The sequence below is a fragment of the Echinops telfairi genome, unplaced genomic scaffold (assembly GCF_000313985.2).
Source record: "Echinops telfairi isolate 266 unplaced genomic scaffold, ASM31398v2 ScPeMD7_7409;HRSCAF=8447, whole genome shotgun sequence".
Classification (NCBI taxonomy): Eukaryota; Metazoa; Chordata; class Mammalia; order Afrosoricida; family Tenrecidae; genus Echinops; species Echinops telfairi.
The window spans coordinates 4,246,058-4,266,154 of NW_022111309.1; the positions used below are offsets into that span (position 1 = coordinate 4,246,058).

At 41.7% G+C, this 20,097-nt stretch overlaps 1 pseudogene; it reads left to right on the top strand.

Moving 5' to 3' along the window:
• LOC101656509 overlaps window positions 1-15,821 on the top strand; it is a 23,032-nt pseudogene extending 7,211 nt beyond the window's left edge.
• The last annotated feature ends 4,276 nt before the right edge of the window (window positions 15,822-20,097 follow it).

Consider the following 20,097-nt stretch of genomic DNA (forward strand, 5'->3'; position numbering starts at 1 on the left):
AGACTGTCCAAGTCCTTACTGCTAGGAGATATAAGTCAGAAACAGGGAAGAGATGACGGTGGCACAGACTGAAGTACAGCAGTAAATGTCTTGAATAACCAGTACAGCATCAGGGATCCTCATCGATATATATATGACACACAACTCTGTTTTAGATGCTTTTTAGAATGCTCTTTAGAATTACGAAACCCCCCATGAAGGTCAAACATGATAGTGGGACGAGAGGGAAGTAAAAGGAAATAGAGAAAAGAACTGGGAGGCATAGACAGTTATAGAGGTCTAAATACAGGCATCTATATATGTGAATACATTTATATACAATGACAGGGGGATAGAACTATGTACATTTATAAAGTATTACGGTGGCAGGTGGACACTGGGCCTCCAATCAAGTACTCCCTCAATGCAAGAGCAATTTGTTCTACTAACACAGCACTCTGTGAGGTTCACCTTCCCTGACAGGATTGCTAAAGACAAAATGGGTGCATAAGCAAATGTGGTGAAGAAAGCTGATGGTGCCTGGCTATCAAAAGATATAGCCCCCAATAAAATAATTTAAAAAATTAACACCTTATCATTTGACCTCCATTTTGACCCATTTAAGATTTGTTTTATTTTTGGATATTTTCTCCTTTGCCATTGAGGTTTTTCACTCTGTTACGGTTACCAGCCTGTTGTTTTTGTATGCTTTTCTGTCTATGAAACGCTGAGGAGGAATTGACTTGACAGCAGTGAGTTTGCTCATTTTTATTTTTTATAGTTTGCCAAGCATGTTGACCTTTTTCAGCGACAGGTACTTCTTGATAGGTTCAGGTACTGGTACTTTCTAAAGAGCATTCCTTTTTTTCATTATTTCAATTTTATTTAATTGGGGCTCTTACAGCTCTTATCACAATCCATACATATATCCATTTTGTCAAACACATCTGAACATATGTTTTCATCATCTTTTTCAAAACATTTTCTTTCTACTTGAGCCCCTGGCATCAGCTCCTCCTTTCACCCCCTCCCTCCTGCACCCTCTCTTCCCCATGCCCACTTGATAATTTATACTTTTTTTTTTCATGTTTTACACCAACTGTTGTATCATTTCACCCACTTTCCTGCTGTTTTTCCCCCTGGGATGGGGGCCATATGTCGATTATTGTGATCAGCTCCCCCTTACTCCCTGCTTCCCTTGCCCTCCTAGTATCGCTGCTCCCCTTATTGGTCCTGGGGGTTTTATCTTTTCTGGATTTCCTGTGTTGTGAATTCTTACCTATAATACTATACATGTTCTAATCTAGCCAGATTTGTAAGACAGAATTGGGGTCATGCTAGTGGGGGTGGAGGAAGCATTAAAGAACCAGAGGAAGGTTGTGTGTTTCATTGGTGCTATACTATACCCTGACTGGCTCTTCTCTTCCTTGTGGCCATTGTGACAGGTGTGTCTAATTGACTACTGATGGTCTTTGGGTCACCACTCTGCCTCCCCCTCATTCCCATTGATATAATTTTTGTTTGTTTTGTTTTGGGTCTTTGATGTCTGATACCTGATCCCGTCAACACCTCATGATTACACAGGCTGGTGTGCTTCTTCAATGTGGGCTTTGTTATTTCTCAGCTAGATGGCTGCTTATTTATATTCAAGCCTTAAAGACCCCAGATGCTATATCTTTTGATAGCCAGGCACCATCAGCTTTCTTCACTACATTTGCTTATGCACCCATTTTGTCTTCAGAGATCATGTCAGGGAAGGTGAACCTCACAGAGTGCCATGTTAGTAGAATGAATTGCTCTTGCGTTTAGGGAGTACTTGATTGGAGGCCCAATGTCCACCTGCCAATGTAATATGTTGTAAATAAATATATGTACATAGTTCTATTCCCCTGTCATTGTATATAAATGTATTCATATATATACATTTAGACCTCTATAACTGTTCTATGCCTCCTAGTTCTTTCCTCTATTTCCTTTCACTTTCCTCCTGTCCCACTATCATGTTTTGCCTTCATTCAGGTTTTGGTAATTCCTCTCAGCTACATTGCCCTTGATCGAGCCCCACCCCCGCCCCCCAAGCATCTTATGCCTTCCTTGCCATCAATTTTAGATCACTTATTTGTCCCTGGGTTTGTTGGCACCCCCCCCCTCCTTTTCCACTATCTCTCCCTCTCCCATGGCTGTTAATTTTAACATAAGCGCTTCTGTAATAATGCACTTTCCATTGTACTCTGTCTGATAGCAAGGCTATACACATGCTTGGCCTATGGTCAGAGGGATTTCACTAGGGCTTATTCCTTGTGTATTGCCCTTCACTTTTTGTCTAGATAAAACAATTTTTAAATGGGTCAAAGGGAAAAGCAAAGGAAATTACATTTTAGCCTAGCTTTATCTGCCATAATCAACTTTACAAGGCTCTTTGCCTGATAATGATGCTATTCATATCAGTCGACTACAATCAGGGGGGAATCACCTGAGGCTTAAGCTATGTGTTGTTGCTGTCACATGCCATAGGACCAGTTCTGACCCACAGCATCATAATGCACCTTCTGGATTGTTCCTATGCCTGCATCAATGCAGTCATGGTGTCAATCTATCTAATTCAGAGTCTTCCTCTTTTTGGTTGTCTCTCTACGTTAGCAAACATGATGCTCTTCTTTAGGGACTGGTCTCTCCCGAAAACATGTCCACAATATGTAAGAAAAGGTCTCGCTCTTCTTCCCTGTGAGGAACACTCTGGTGAAACTTCATTGACAGATGTTTGTCCTTTCATCAGTCTACAGTATTGTCAATATTCTTCACCAGCACCATCATTCAAATGTATCGATTTTTCTCTGTTCTTCTGTATTCAATGTCAATGTTTCACATGAGGTGATTGAAAATACCACGGTTTGGGTCAGGCATACCTTAGTCCTCAAGGTAACACCCTTACATGTCAATGCTCTAAAGTGGTCTTGTGCAGCAGATTTAGCCAATGCAACATGCTTTTTGATCTGCTTCCATCAGCATTGATTATGAATCCAAGCAAGACAAAATCCTGGACAATCTCAAACTGTTTTCCATTTGTCATTATGTCACTTATTGATCCTGATGTGAGGATCTGTGTCTTATTGACATTGATTAGTAATCCATACTGAAGGCTGCGATCTTTTAGCTTCATCAACATGTACTTCAAGTTCTTCTCAGCTTCAGATCTGCATATCACGAGTTGCTGATTCGTCTTCCCCCAATCCTGATGCCACATTCTTCTTCTGTAATCCAGCTTCCCTGATTAGCTGCTCAGCATAGAGATTGAATAAGTATGGTGAGAGGATGCAACGGTGATGCACACCTTTCCTAATTTTAAGCCTGCCCACACTCCCTGGTTCTGTTCTCACAATAGCCTCTTCATCCACGTACAAGTTCCACATGAGCACAATGAATTGTTCCGGATAAGCTCTGTGTGGAACTTGAAAATTGGTTTGGGGGTTCCCCTGTCATCCATAGCCTTCCGCAAACCAGATGTCCACAATTTAATCTCTGATATCATCCCCTCCTTCAGATTTGGATTATATTATTTTCAATCCTTGAATCGCTCAGTCTAATGTGCTTCTTCCATGAGAACTTAGTTAGCATCTCACTTAGATAGCTGCTTGTTTTGGAGACAAACCTCTGATTCCAGATGCTATTCTTTTTGACAGGCAGGCACTATCTAATTTCTTCCCCACATCTTGCTGTAGCACCCATTTCTTTAGTGATCTCTTCATGAGGGTGAGCATCAAGCAGGGCAAGATCATTAGAGTTAATTGTTCTTAGACAGGAGTTAGTATTAAGTGTGAGCCCTAACTCTATTCATATATCTATGGTTTATATAGGTTTCTGGTTCACCCGAGAGACATCATTGTCATTTTATGTTAGAGAACAGTATCAATCATCTTCCTGGCGTATTAAGTAGTTATCGCTAATGTCATTCATTTACTCAATGGTTGTAGAATTTAACACACTGCTGAGGAAAGGAAAGTATCCAAGTCTAGGCTGGCTACAAGCCACAATATATGAATTTCAACTTGTACAGCTCAATTTTCCTGGACTTTTTCTCACCATTACTGTTTTTTAAATTTTCTTAAAACTTTTCAATAATAAGCCCTGATTAGTGGTCTGTGTCCTTCAGTAAGATATCTCAAGATTACCCGTTTGGAGTTTCCTAAATAATCACTATAAACATTTGAGGTGAACTCTGATTTGAATTTAGCTGACCCAACAAATCTGTTTATAAGCCACTATTATAATCAGACCTGTTTTTGAAGACACCGAATAAGGAAGACAAATTACGATATTTGTGTAGAGAACATGTCTACAACCACTCTCCGATCACAGAAACATCTTTATATATGTTTTATTTGGAATAAATCCTTCTGTGCATTTTTCAACTGAAACCCTGGTAGCAAGACTTTGTGACTTACCCTCATAATAGGAAGTAGCAAAGAAGTGAAATATAAATAAGTGCTAAACTTAAAAAAAAAACTTGTCAGCAAGAACATTATGTTCTACAAGGTGAAGCTTAAACTTGCTTATTAAGAAGACAAGTGATAAAGTTTCAGAATTGAAGAATTCATCATTAGTAGATTTCATAAGTTTCCTTCAGACTCAGGTATGGGGAAACATTACCACCTGTCAGCTTGTATTGTGGCAACTGGTGTGTTATTGTGATACCAGAAGCTGTGCCACTGGCATTTCAAATATGAGAAGAGGCACCCAAAGTCAAGAAGTTTCAATAGAGCTTCCAGACTAAGACAGATGAGGGGAAAAGACCTGGGAATCTACTGGTAATTAATTAGTCAATGAAAACTTCAGGAATCACAATAGAACATTTTCTTGCTCACTTACTTTGGACACAGCATCACGAGCCATCCATCATCCACGGGAAGACATGGTTGGTGGAAAGGAGGGTCAGTGAGGGTGAGGGAAACCTTCCATGAGATGGTTTCACACTTGTTAACAATCCTGAAAATTACGCAAGGCTTGTTTTGTTATACATGCATATAGTTACCTTGAGTTGCAATAAACTCAACCGTCAACAGTGCCTGTCCTCTATCTAACTCTACAGACATAAAGTGCTTGAAGAAGAATCATTAAAGCCACCAGCTTAGTTCAAATAAGAGCCATGTTTGTTAGCCTCTATGAAGGATACATTTCTAGTCAATAATACCATCCAGTGTAAATCTGGGGAAAATAAATGGAACAAATGAACAACAGAAGCAAAATATGCGTGAGGCAGAATATCCCCTGTACAGCCATAGTTAAGGCAGCATGTCTCCAGGAAGTGGCGATGGGCGTAAGACAGAATGCTTTCTGAATGCAATAAACGGACAAAAGGCACTACTGCAGACTCAGGGCAGAAAATCGTCCTTAGAGGTCAAGGATGAAACATGAGGCCACAACAAGATAGAAGCAAGACAAAGGCAGGCACCTAACCCAAACTCCTGTCTCTAATTGTTTGCAGCCAGAGTTTACGAAAGGAACTGAAGTGAATTAAAGGTGATAGTAATAGAGGGGATTCCCTGAAATAAGCATAGAAATGTTGAAGGAGACTCTTAGCAAGCCTTTTACTAGAGAATGTAAAATATTATTATGATTATAAATTGTTATTGGATTCAGGCCAGCTTAGGGCAATTGCATACATTACAAACTAGAAGCGTTTCCTCACTTTCACTTGTAATGGAAGCCGTTCTACAGGACTTTCTTCTGCAGTACTGCTGGGTGGGTCTGAACTGAACTGGTATCGCTTAGGTTAGTCGTTGAGTGGCCACTGCACCCACAGGGACCTTGGTTGCTGTGCTTATTCACTGCTGGTTGTTGGTTTGGGGACTCATACAAATGCCCTTCAGCACACCATGCTGAAATGTCAATATTCAATTGTTCAGAGGCCTAGCAACTTGACCCCAGAAACACAACTTTCTCTTTTCCAAACCCCGATGCCGTAGTTCACGAAAAGTAGTCTCGATGTAGCAGTCATTATAATTTTATTAATATGCGATATATGCAATAACACATGTGAAAGTAAAAGGGTATCAATAAAAATAATAAACTATATGGTCCAATTAAGAAATCAACCCCAAATAGATTGAACACTTACATATTAAAAATAGAGACCTGGAATTGCAGTTTAGAGACATAACTAAACATCAGAAATGTCCATCCTTTTCCCATGAAAAACCTGAGTATCAAGCTTTTCTAAAATACATCCAAAGGCTGAAGTCCCAGGACCAATGAGCCTCCCCAAAGCTAGAAAGACATCGCCCAAGAGACACAGGCCTTGGAACCCTATAAAATACGGTGTAGAGAAAAGAAGAACAAAACAAGCTAGGGGGGACTTGATGAGGTGTGGGTTTATTGAATCATCTTAAAATGTCTCCCCACAAATTGCTTAGTATAATGTGACTGTTTCGCTGATAGTCAGTAGATTCCACATTTCAGTGGCTCCAGGGGTAAGAACAAAATCACTCCATAATGCTTTCCTGACTGTAATCTGTCCCGAAGCATCCTGTCAGATCTCGTATTCCATGGTACCACCATGCCAACCTTTAGAACTGCCAGCCTTTCCATTGGGCACCCAGGAATGTGGGTCATAGCAAATGAGGAAATCGCTACTATGAAATGCAGAAAAGTTTTCCCTTAGCACAGTGGTGAAGTTGTGCTAAGAAAAAGGCTGGTGGTTTAAATCTACCAGGGACTCCCAAGGAGAAAAGCCCTCATGGTATGTTCTTGTAAAATTTTCAGCCGGTGCCTGGAGCAGCCATGTGTCCGGATGGGCTCAATGTCCTCCAGCAACAATAGGCAATGCACAGATAAGATTGTGTCTTGCCTGGGGGACCACACTTGGTATTGCCAAAGAGAGACAGATGGGCATCTTCCACACCCAGAGGTGAGTGCGGAGAAGGAAACAGTATTTCTTATGCAATATCTGAACTAGAATGAATCCAGTCTGAATCTAACCATGCAAAAACATGTATCTGAAAACCAAAATATTCCAATTTTCAAACGTGCCAATGTCTAATTTTACTAAAAGGAAATTAAAACATAAACAGTTTTCATAATTTTATTAAGTAGAATTTTGTCTTCCAATATAGATAGGATAAAGTTACATTTTAATTCACTATTAGTCACATCAGGGTAAGGAATGTACATTTATAAAGGCAGAATTCTTAAAATTCTATTATACTCATAATGTCAGAATATTTTATTATAGTGTAACAAAACCTAAGTGTATTAACTGACTTATGACTTAAATACATTAAATAGAAAATATTAAATCTGGGCTTTCTTATGGAGAACTCCTTATTTTATTTTTCTCATCTTTTGTGTTGGCTGGTTACAAAACTCCTTTAAACTTCTCTCCAATTTCTTTGTTTACTTTTTTTCAAATGTAGACTGGATGCATTTGGAAGAGCGAGAGTTAAAAATCACATGGCAATTCTCATTTCAACTACCAGAAGACAGAAGATGAATATAGCACAAATCATTAGGTACAACTTATGGAAAACGTAAAGGTAATTTAACATTATTATGAAAAGTATCTGTAAAATAGAATCATTTGGGCTGTTTTCAGCAGGTCTAGAAAGATAAAATAATGTGAGGAGAAAGTGACTGATTGTTACAACCTCATATTGCACAGATATTACTCTGCCCCAGATAGTCATTTTTTATCTAATCAAGTTTTAATTATAAATGGAAGATATTTTCATTAAGTAATCTATGTAAATGACCAGAAAAAAAAAACATTTTAAAACTAAGAACAATTGCAAAGTGAATTTATTAGATAAAGTGTATTTGTATATGATTTTATAAAATATTTTCTAATTCAGTAGTTTTTCATTGAAATTTCTTTTTATTCCTGCTTTTATACCTGCTTGCTTCATAAAAGGAGAAAGATATGTCTAAGGTGCAATTACAAAGAAGACATTTTAAGATGGATGATATTTTAAAGGGAATATACATAGATGCAAGCATGCAAGGATGAATATAATGCATTTGAAATGCATAAAGTATTTATCAATTTCAGTGTTTCAAATGCCCAAAGACACATTCTACTTTGAAAACTATGAGACTCTTTTACCATAAGCCTCTCCTTTCGTCATCAGTTGATAGTTTTAAAAATATCACTTTTCCATTTGAAATACCACATAATTTACTGCAACCTGGGAGAAGAGGAGATTTGCTTGTGGTTTGGGGGGTTGGCCCATTTCCAGATACAGGTGTGTGGCAAAAAGGGAGCCTGGGTGGGATGGTAGGCATCCTCCTCCCTCCCCATGAGGCAGAGAAGATTCCAGGGCTCCACAGGAGGTCCCCCAGAGGTCTGGCTTCCCATGTTGTAATGGGAACTTTTTCTCCCAAAGGAAACCCATGAGCGACAGTTTCTGAATTCCAAGAATAAAATAGTTGTTGTTTGCCAGACAGGTGTAGACATTTTCTTATGCGTTACTCACAATTGGAGGATATTTGTAGAGGTGAAAACTCATTTCCCTTACCGAGATGGGGAAGCACCAGTTAGAAGTCAAAATGGGACCATTTCTTTTCTACCTAGGCAGGGCTGTGAATGAATTATTTATTGGAAAGGCAGGAGGAGGGGGCGGCAAGCAGGGAGGTTGGTACTATACCATGCTTTGCTCAGACGGAGACTGTAAACTTGAAGGAATTCACTGAAAGCTCAACCATTTCTCTCAGCTCTGCTTCCGACTGACTTTCTTGACTCCCTGGAGTGCCATGCCATTCCTGATTTCTTTCTTTGCCCTGTTTCCCTGACTTCTCTTTGCCTGTAGAATAATCTCTCCCAACCATTAATTATGCTCACTCATTCCTTCTTCACTCCTGTCCTCAAAACCAAACTCTTTGACAAAGCTTTGACTGCAGAAAATAAAGAGGAAGCCTTGCCCCTCCCTTCCCATCTACGACCTGCTCCTCTGTGACTTCTAATCTACTTCCTTACTGGGAGAAAATTTCCCCTGATAAGCCTAATTGTGCCTTCCACAGAACACCTGATGGTTTTTTTTCCTATCTAGATCAGTTAGATAATAATGTTTATAGTTTTGTAAAGAATGGATTTGCTTTGTTAGGTCAGACAATAATATTTAGTTCAGGGAATGCTTAGAGCAAAGTATAATGTATCAATATAAATAACTTACCACTGACATAATGGGAAATTATAGTCAATTTCAAATAGTCGGGAATCAGTGAGAAATTCATATTTTATTATGTTTTTCACTCATACTACTTCTATAACAAAAATAGCAGTTCCAATACGTGCCATAAATTACTTAAATGTGATGCTTACAACGGATTCCAAGTGCACAAGTATTTTGTTCACAACACTTTCTGTGTCTACATCCTTATCTTTTGTCTGCCACCAGAAAATGTTGAACTTGTCTCAACTCAAACTCAAAACCGCTGCCATGAAGTTATTTCCAATTCACAGCAACAGTATACGACAGAGCCCAACAAAATACAAGTGACCTGCAGAATACATAACTGGAGCCAATGGTGTGTGGCTCACTGGCACCGGTCAGGCTCTCTACCAGGCTGTCTGGCCCCCCAGCCAGCACACCTGCTGCCCTACAAGCCTGAGCTTGTGCCCAGTCTGCTGCTTATTCCTACAGCACTGGACTCATACAATAGTTGTCCTTTTGTGCTTGGCTAACTTCTTTCAGAATAATGTCTTCCAAATCCCTCCACTTCTTGAGGTATCTCATGGTTTCATCGCTGTTTTAAAGAGATGTGAAGCATTCCATTGTGTGTATCTACCAGAGTTTGTTTTGTTTTTATCCAGTAATCGAATGATGGGAATTTAGGCTGTTTCCATCTTTTTGCTATTGAGAACTGTGCTACCATGAGCATGGTGTTGCATACGTCTATATGTAGTCTGTTTCTTTTTTCTTTGGGATATCTGCCCAGGAATGGTGTTGCTGAATCATATGGTAGTTCAATTGCCATCTGTTTTAGGTATTGCCATATTACGTTCCACAGTGACTGTAGGTATTTAAAAGTCCACCAGCAGTAGACAAGAGCTCCAAATGTCACCACACCCTCTCCAACATTTCTTGTTCTCAGTGCTACAGTTACAAAGCAAAGTCATTGCTTTGACTTGCATTCCCCATATTGCTCATGACGTCATGTGTTTATTTCCTTGTGTGTTTGTTAGCCAATCGCGTGTCATCTTTTGTGAATTGTCTGTTCAGGTCCGTTACCCACCTTCTCAGAAGGTTATGAGGTTGTTTTCTTGTTGTGGGCATGTAAAATATTGTAGATGTTAGTAATTAGTCCTTTTTCTGTTATGTCATTACTGAATTTCTTCTTCCAATCTAAGCGCTCTTTTCTTACTCTTTTAATGAAGTCTTTCAATGTTCACAGGTGTTTTGTTTTTAATAGTTCCCATTCATTTATTTTATCTTCCATTACCTGCACTAGGGCTCCAAGGTTTGTCCCAATTTTTCTCATTGATGCTCCTGATAGCTTTGGGTTTGACATCTGGGTCTTTGATTCTCCTTGAGTTTGTTTTATTCGTGACATGAGATATGGGTCTTGTTTCATTCTTCTGCAGGTGGATATCCAACAATTAGAACATTAGAATGCATGTATCAACCTGAAAGAAATGAAGAAAAAAGTCAAGGCTCAAGTTGTAATATTGAATAATTCTATGGACAAAAGGAATGCAGAAAACATCCAAAGAAAATGCCAGACACAAGTCATTATACTGAAAAGAATCGGTCAACATATAACCATTTCAAGAGGTTGTAGATATCAAGATCAATAATATTGAAAGCAGTGGCACCGAAGGCATTAGTGTAAAACAAGGCTCCAGGAATTGAATGCCAACTGAATGTTTCAATAAGATGATGCAGCACTAGGAGCACCTATCAGTCTATGCCAAGACAACTGCCAGGCCAACCAATAGGAATAAATCCATATGGATGCCCATTTCAGAGAAAGATGACCCAACCAAGCATGGAAATCATCAAGAAATATCACATGCAAGAAAAAGTTTGCAGCAGCTAATTTAAAAATTTGCCACAAATAAAAAAAATTACCAGAAATTCAAGCCAAACTCAGAAGAGAGTGTGGAAACATGTATATAATTATTGATGTCAGAGATTGCCAGTAAGGTATTTACTTATGTTTTATTTATTTGCGAAGACATTTTAAAAAGCCCAAAAACCTATGGACAGCACTGTAAATAACTGGAATTCCAGAACACATAAGTATGAGCTAAGTAGACCAACTGGCGATTTAGCCACTCAAATCGAAGCAGGAAACACTACACGGTTTAAAATCAGGAAAGATATGAATCCGTTGTGTATCTTTCCATCAGAGTTATTTGGTCTGTATGTTCAGAAAATCATCTGAGAAGCGAGACTCAATGAGAAATAAAGTAGCATCATGAATGGAAGGGCGCTCCTTAGCAGCATGTGATAGGCAGAAAGTCAAGAGGACTTAAAGCACTTATTGATGAAGATCAAAGAAAATAGCCCTCAGCATGTGAAGGAAAAGAAAATCCCCACAACTAGATCAGCAGACAGCATCAGGAGAAGTAGAGACAAGTTTGAAGTTGTCAAGGATTTTAGTTTACTGGATCCACCATTAATGTTTATTGAAGCGGTAGTCAAGAAATCAAAAGGTATGCATTGTGCAAATCTGCTGCACAAGACCTATTTAATGTGTTAAAGGGCAAAGATGTCGTTTTGAGGGTGAAGGAGTGCCTGACCCACGGCAAGGTATTGTCAAACACCACACACACACACACATATATATATGAAAGCTGGACAATAAATAAGGAAGATTGAAGAACTGGTGCATTTTAATTATGATGTTATCAAAGAATATTGAATGTGCCACGATCATCCCAGAGAACAAATACAGCTCTCTTGGAGTAAGTACATCTCTCTTGGAGTAAGTACAACCAGAATGCTCCTGACAGTGAGAATGGTGGAGTTCCATCTCATGTAATTTTAAATTGTCATCAGAAGGGGCAGTCTCTGGAAAAAGAAAGCATGCTTGATAAAGTGTTCAGTCAATAAAATAGAAGAAGACCCTTAAGGAGATGGATTCACACAGTGGCTGCAACAAGGAGCTGAAACATACTATCAATGATAAGTACCGAGAGAGTGCTTCACTCCGTTATACACAGGGTTGCAAATGGTCATGGGGGGTGGGGTGGGGAGGGGGAGGGTCACAGACAGCAGAAACAATTATTTAGTTTCTGTATTCTCTATGCAAAGGGAAAGTTCTGCATTCTACATGCAGAGTTTTGTTGGTATTGTGGTTACCTAAGTAAGCACATGGGGGTTCACCAAAAATTGGCAGGTTGCTATGCCAATTAGAGAAATCGATCTTAAATCCAAATACGGATATTATGCAAATGGGTGGAGGGGGAATGAAGTAGTATCTGTTGGGGATCTGGGTGAATAAAAAATGCCATTTGCTGATCCGTAGGTCACAGCAGAAAGAAGAGGTCTGGGCCGAGGGGAAATGCGACAAGTTTCATTTTCAGCATGATGCATGAGGTGCTTATGATTTTCCAAGAATTTCCTAAGTCAAATGAAAATGAATTTGACATCATGGAGGGAACCAATCAGGTAACCCAGGTTTACATAGATGTAAATATAATTCGTGTAGGATGAAATCTTCCAAACACTTCTTTATTGCCTTTATAGGCAAATGCCCTGAACAAGTTGCACACATTCCTTATTTCGATTTGCTAAACTCCCACTTGTTCCGAGTACAATCCATGAATGAGCATTTCCACTTGATTTGACAAAGCAGTTCTTCGGGGCCATGGTCACTGTTTCTTACATCTGTGGGGTCATTTTTCAGCTTCTTATTTCCCACAGCAATTCCCGTCGAATTAGGACCTCCTTCCTTTTGATGTTCTTCACTCAGATTCTCTTGACTCTCTTTTGGCTGCACCTTTTGCTCACTTGTCCATTTCTATAAATCGTCTACCATTTGCAGTATCTTTTAGCAATTGAATTGTGCCCCTCAAAAATATGTGTTCTAAATCCTAATGTTTATGCCAGCGATTATAATCCCACTTGGGCCTGGGTTATCTTTGTCCTGTTAGTGATACAAGAACACTAAGGGGTATGTCTTAAGCCATCTCTTTTGAGATATCAAATAGATTAAACAAGAAAGCAAATGAAGCAGAGATAGAGGAAGTGAGGTGACAAGACAAACAAAAACCAAAACCAAACAACAACAAAATACTATCACTCAGGGTGTAATGCTTGGGTTCTGTCTCCGGGGCTTACGTTTGTGAGGTGTATAATTGACTTTCCTGTGAGCGATCCGTCTCCCTTAAAAATAATAAAAATGGTGCTGTCTAAAGGGAGCTGGATGAGCTGAAACCATGGTTCGAGAAGACCGTGGAGAGGGTACTGGGCTTCTCAGAGCCCACAGTGGTCACTGCAGCATTGAACTGTGGGGAAGGGTGTGGGCAAGAAGGCAACTGACCACCTGAAGCCATTTTTTAGTGATTCCACTCATCAATTTGTGGTCAAGCTGTTTGAGACTGTAGAAGAAGGCATTCCAAGTCAAGCACTGACAGGAGCACAAAGAGGGAGTGAAAGGAGGTGTTTTCTGATGACTCTGAGATCTCCAAAGAATCTTCAGGAGTAAAGAAGTGCCAGATACCCCATTTTGAGGAGGTAGAAGAAGAGCCAGAGGTGATCCCTGGACCTCCATCAGCGAACCCCAGTATGCTGACTAAGCTCCAGATCAAACGGATGATGGAAGCAGCAACGCGGCAAATCGAGGAGAGGGAAAGACAGCTGAGCTGCATCAACCCACCCAAACCTCAGGGAAAGACTCCTTCTTCCTCCCACGAGAGTGGCTTCCAATTGGTGATAATACTCAGCCTTCCCAAGCTGCCACCTTCATGAATGATGCCATTGAGAAGGCAGGAAAAGTAGCTGAACTACTAGCTCACATCTAAGCCCAGCTGCCACTGAAGCCACGCCTCACTGGCAATGCCAAATGGTGGGCCTGGCCAATCTTCATGCTATGCGCATTGCTGCCCTGAAAGTTGGAGTTAAAAGATCAAACTAAGCCTACACGCCATTCTAGATGAGCAGGGCCGCTCTATAGAGATTGAGCTGACACACCGGCTGCCTACTCTGACAGCCACTATTCATGCTGTGATGTGAGAACAGCTCAAGCACTAGCTAAAAGAACAGCCACCAGAAGACAAGGAGTCCAGCACAATTTTTGATCCCTGATTCTCCATTGCCCCTCCCCAACACCAGAGACTCACTTTTAAATTCCACCACAAAGGCAGATTTGGGAAGATTGCCCAACGATTATGACCAAGGCTCTACAGGAGAAACTCCAGACAGAAATCGCCCAGGCAGCTTGAAAAACAGGCATTCGGGCTTCAACTAGGCTGGCCCTCATTGCCCCTAAGAAGGCGCTAAAGGAAGGGGACATTTCTGAAATGGAGTGGTGGGATTCCTATATCACCCCCAATGGTTTTGACTTTACAGAGGAAAATCCCAAGAGAGAAGATGATTTGGGAATCACAAATCTTGTTGCACATCCGGCCCAGCCCAATCCTCCAGTGGACAGTGACGCACTAGTTACTCTGGGAGTATAGCTCACCAAGAAGGAACAGAAGAGGCTCGGAGGCAAACGAGGAGAGAAGCACAGAAGGAATGACAAGGAAAAGTCAGACTGGGCCTAATGCCTCCTCCAGGACCCAAAGTGAGGATTTCTAACTTGATGCGAGTATTAGGAACAGAAGTGATTCAAGACCCCACAAAGGTGGAAGCCCATGTGAGAGCTCAAATGGCAGAATGACAGAAAGCACATGAAGAGGCCCATGCTGCCCGCACACTTACAGCAGAACAGAGACTGGTCAAGAAAATTTAAAAGTTTAAGAAGACGTTTCACAGGGGCACACATATCTGTGTAGAGAGTTCAAAATTTGAGCATCCAAGAAGTTCAAGACTGAGGCCAATCCTGGGAAACTGTACCTGACAGGGGTGGTGGTACTACACAAGATGCCAATGTGGTAGCAGCTGAAGGGCACCACAAGACCCAGAAGAAAATTAAGCAACTTGAGTGAGTCAGTTTATTGTGCCAACCTGCCTGATAAACACATGTGGGATTAATTGAAGGGCGGAGGGATAAATGGCTCAATGAGCCTTGCCCTTCTAGTTCTTTGGTCTCTTGCTTTGTGATGGTTGGACCAGGGTGCATCTGCCTTAGCCAGTTCCCTGCTATAGCTGGCAAGACTCACTTCCTGCAAGACATCCCTGAGGAGAAGCCACAATTTAAGACCTACCCTGATGCAGCCCTGGGTGCTGAAGCAGCTGTGTGGAGACCCCTGCCAGAGCTGAGATGCTTACACATTTACTGACTCGGCTTTCCTCCTGCAGTCGGCATCATTCTGTCTGTTTTGTGAGATGGAGGAGGACTTTGTGGACTGGGATTGGACATATGGGTTAATGGGTTAATGTTGGACTCATGAGCTTGGGCAGCACTGGGTTGGGATGTTTTCTTGATGCGCACTTAACCTTTATATAAAACTCTTAATATATGACCTTCTGTGGATTTGTTTCTCTAAAGTACCCAAACTAATACACAACTGATGCTGCATCGGCTAATGGGATGAACAGACATCAAATCCAAAGGATGATGATGATGATGATGGAGAATCTGTTGAGGAAGCTGTTTAGAAAACCAACAAATGTTTATTAGTCTGTGAGGGTCCAGCCAAAGAGTGGAGCATGGCTCAGGATATGAATATGGCTCGGACGCATTTCAAAAACTATGGGTGGAAGGCTCCTGGGACTTTTCACCGAGTGAATCTGCTCTGAAGTCCACTGTCTGAGACTAGTGCAAGCCCTGCCTGCTCCCTCCTTGCTTTTGTCCTTTCTGACATTGCCCTTACTCCACTTCCCATTTCAACCTCCACTCGTGGATGAGATCTTAAGAGCTGTGCCAAGCAGACCTGGGGAGAAAGGGAGAAGATCATGCCCCTTCCCTCATCAGTCTGCTGCTTCCCTTTATTCCCCCAGGTGCATATGATTGAAGAGTTATTTTTTAAAAAAAGGAATATCACCTAGAAGAAACTGAGAAGGGCTAAGGACTTTCCTCCAGAGCTAACAGAAAAGGAAAACCTTCAAATGTTGATGCCCTAAATTCAGACTGGCCTCCTACATGGCAGTGAAATATAGTTCTGCAAATGCTACCCTCCAGCACTCACTGACTGCCGTGAAGTCCATGCCAACCCATAGAACGGGCTGCAACTACCTCTGGGGATTTTCAAGCCTGTAAATCCTTATGGGAATGTAAATTCTCATTGTCCTCACCTGGATTGGCTACTGGATTTGAACCAGTGGTTAGCAACCTAACATGTGCCCTCTACGTCAGCAGATTTCCTTATAGCAACCCTCGATGACTGAAAATTTGGCAGTGAGAACTGTTGTTGCTACCCTACCACATGCCTGCATTCTGGTTTGGGGCTTGAGTAATGAGTGGAAGTGGGAAGGATTTTCAGTTGCCTAATAGTAAACTACTGGATTGCCTTGAAGAGACTGTTGGTAGAATTATGGACATCCAAGGAAAATCTGGAGATACTTTTTTTTTTCAGAAAAAATAAGGTGAGCCAGTGTATTAGTCTGGGTACTTCAGAGGAACAAATTCACAGAAACACATGTATTAGAGAGTTTAATAAGTGCACATCAAGAAAACATCCAAACCCAGTGCTGCCCAAGCCCGCAAGTCCAATAGTAACCCATATGTCAAACACCAATCCACAAAGTCCTCCTCCAACTCACAAAGCAGATGCAATGATGCCGACTACAGGAGGAAAGCCGAATCAGTGAACTTGTGCGCATCTCAGCACTGGCAGGGGTCTCCACACGGCTGCTCAGCACCCAGGGCTGCATCGGGTAGGTCCATGTGGCTTCTCCTCAGGGATGTCTTACAGGAAGTCAGCCTTGCAAGCTGAAGCAGGGAACTGGTGAAGGCAGCTGCACCCTGGTGCGACCATCAGAAAGCAAGAGACCCGAGAACTCGAAAGGCAAGGCTCACTGAGCCATTTCTCCCTCCACCCTTCAATTAACCCCACATGTGGTTATCGTCCAGGTTGGCACAATAAAACACCCCAGCCAAGGTCTCTTTCATCATCAAAAGGCACCAAAAACAGTAAGTTGCTAGATATTTGAATGTTAAACTTGCTTCTGGTGAGGCTTTAAACAAAGCTTATGAGTGTGTTATTGAACAGTGAAGAAAAGGTGTTGTTTTTAATGCAGTGACCGCCCCCCCCTTCAAAAAAAAAAAAAAGCCCAACTCGTTCGAATTATGTTCCAACGTTTAGGGGAAAGTAAAACTTGGTACTGGTGAACATGGATATTTACCTGAGGCACTTTCTAGACAAGATCTTAAAGGGACCACATTATTTCCCCTTGCTGTTTATAATAAGTTCTTTATTGCTTATGATAAAAACAAATTATAAAATGGTAAATGCTTTGGAAAATCATATTGAACAGAATAAAGACAAGTGTCTTAGAATGTACACTAAGGGCACGGTGAAGTAACCTCTTAAAAAGATTAAGCCTGTGGTTGATGGGTTTAATGAACTACCAGAGCAGAAAACGCATAGCTTAGACTGAAGTTTGCAGAAATCAAAGGAAACAAAAGAATACTGCCTCTCATCATCTGCAGGCAGGAAAGAGGCCCAAGGAGCGGCATTTGTTGTCCTCCAAGAAAATAAGGGGGCCTGTGTCCAGCTGGATTGTCTAGAGACACAAAACCTGGGAAGCTTATACGTGGATGTGTCTAGAAAGAAATGTGTATCAAGAAGTGGCTCGCACAGTTGTAGAAGCAGAGAAGTTCAGTCTGATTCAAGTCATAGGGTCAGGTGTTAAGCTGTCGGCTTCTCCTGACTCACCTTGATGTGGGTTCTGGCAAATAAGGAAGCAGGAAGACTGTGCAAGTTGGCGGAATGCAAAGTTGATTTAAATCTAAGATTGGTAATCCACTGCTGGCCCCTGGGATCAGCAGGCCATATGGAAGGATCCAGATCCGACAGACGTGACAAGCTTTCCTAGAGAGGCTGCCTTAAGAGGAGTCGACCACACCCGTGAAGAGTCTGTTTTACAATTGCCATGGCCTGACTATCAGGGCTACAATCCTCCACAAATGATGGCTGCTCACAAGTTGATTCTAGCCTGTAGGATCCCATCATGGAGTTGATGATTTTGTGTTCGATCACATTGTGAGGAATTATTGACAAACGCTCTGAACCCTAGCCCAGCCAAGTTGAAGCAATAGACACAAGAAATATTCTGAGTATATCAGAGATAAACATCACTGTTACAACACAGGAAGCAGGGCCTCTTTGATTTCGAAGGATAGGGCCACACTCCTGGTTTCAAAGAGTTGAATCTCTCCCACTGAGTTCTGAAGTGTGAGACTGCTTTTAAGGCGTGCCAGGGTAATAGAGTCATCACCAAAAGAGGAGTGGGTGGGGTTAGGGTTAGGGTTAGGGTTGGCACTCGGTTTGATGAAAAGAATGGAGTCTTCCAAAGTTGAGAGAGCAGAGTTGCTGCCTCAGTAGGCATAGAAGGTGGGTTTGTTAGTCTGGGTACTTTAGAGAAACAAATCCACAAAATGTCATATATAAGAGAGAGCTTTATATAAAGGTTAAGTGTGCATCAAGAAAACATCCCAACCCAGTGCTGCCCAAGCCCACACATCCAACATTAACCCATATGTCCAACCCATCCACAAAGTCCTCCTCCAACTCACAAAAGAGGCGCAATGATGCTGACTGCAGGTGGAAAGCTGAATCAGTGAGCCTGTAAGCATCTCAGCGCTGGCAGGGGTCTCCACACTGGTGCTCCAGCACCCTGGGCTGCATCGGGGTAGGTCCATGTGGCTTCTCCTCAGGGATGTCTTGCAGGAAGTGAGCTTTGCCAACTAAAGCAGGGAACTGGCTAAGGCAGCTGCAGCCTGGTCCGACCATCAGAGAGCAAGAGACCCGAGAACTAGAAAGGCGAGGCTCACTGAGCCATTTATCCCTCTGGCCTTCAATTAACCCCACATGTGTTTATCAGCCAGGTTGGCACAATAAACTAACAATATTAGCGGGTAATACTGAAGTCCATAGCAGAGGGGCCCTCTAGAGGGTGAACAGCACCCACAGTGGAGGATAGGACCCTGGCGCAGAATTATCAGGCAACAGAAGGTTATTTTTAAACCATGATGTTATTTTTGTTGATGTTTGTGACTCACAGCTACCTCATGTACAACAGAATGAAACCCGGTCCAGTCCTGCACCAGCCGCACAATGGTTTTTATGTTGAGCCCATTGTCACAGCCACGAAGTCCATCCATCTTGTCACGCGCCTTCTCTTTCTGTTGCTGTTGTCCCTCTACTTTACTAATCATGATGTCCTTGCTCAGAGCCTGGTCTTTCCTGCAACGTGTCCAAAGGACACGAGACCATGTCTCCCCATTCTCACCACTAAGGAGCATTGTGGCTCTGCTCTTTTTTTTTAAAATGCATTTTATTGAGGGCTCTTACAACTCTTATAACAATCCATATGCCAATTGTATCAGTTACATATGTGCATCTGTTGCCATCATTATTTTCAAACCATTTTCTTTCTATTTGAGCCCTTGGTATCAACTCCTCTTTATTCCCTTCCTCCCCCACTGTCCCACCTTTGTGAACCCTTGATAAATGATCAATGATTATTATTTTCATATCTTACACCATCCGCTGTCCCCCCTCACCCACATTTTGGTGGTTCATCCCCGTTGGCTGCTCTTTCAAGATGCATGCGGTGGTGCTTTGGGCAGTGCATAGTACCGTCAATATGCACCAGCACCAGAGTCCAAACGCACCAATTCTTCAGTCTTCTTTATTCAGTGTCCATCTTTCACATGCATGTAAGACAATTAAAAGTGCCGTGGCTTGGGTCTGGTGCATCTTAATCCTCAATGTGACAGCGCTGCTCTTCCACAGTTGACAGAGGTCTTGTGCTCCGGATTTATTCAGCGCAGCGGGTCTTTGGAGCTCTGGCCTGCTGCTTCCATGAACATTGGTTGTCGACCCAAGCAAGACAAGATCCTTGGCAACTT